Here is a 539-nt window from a genome sequence, read left to right as displayed (position 1 = left end):
CTTGTAGACCAGGCTGGCCTCGAACTCCCAGAGATCCGCCTGCCTCTGCCTCCCGAGTGCTGGGATTAAAGGCGTGCGCCACCACCGCCCGGCCTTTTCTCTTCTTTTTTAAAACAGGGTCTCGCTAAGTATCCCTGGCTAGCCTGGAACTCACTATATGGGCCAGACTGGCCTAGAACTCAAGAGAGAGCCACTTGCCTCTCTCTGCCTTCAGAGTGCTGTGATTAAAGGCATGCACCGCCATGCCAGTATTCTTTTTATTGTTGCTGCTGCTGTTGGTTTGATTTGGTTTTGGTTTTTGATTCAGAGTCTCAAGTAACTCAGACTGACATCAAGCTTGCTGTGTAGCTGAGAATGACCTTGAACTCCTGCCCCTCCACCTGCCAAGCAGTGGGATTGTAGGCACACATCACCACACCCAGTTTGCACAAGATAGTTTTGGCGGGGTGCAGGGGGTGGGAGGGGATGTGGTTCCAGACAGGGTTTCTCTATGTAACAGTTCTTGCTGCCCCGAAACTCAACTCTATAGACCAGGCTGG

Source organism: Microtus ochrogaster, unplaced genomic scaffold (assembly GCF_000317375.1).
Source record: "Microtus ochrogaster isolate Prairie Vole_2 unplaced genomic scaffold, MicOch1.0 UNK33, whole genome shotgun sequence".
Lineage (NCBI taxonomy): Eukaryota > Metazoa > Chordata > Mammalia > Rodentia > Cricetidae > Microtus > Microtus ochrogaster.
The sequence above is the reverse complement of the archived record's forward strand: the minus strand, read 5'-3'. Positions refer to the sequence as shown.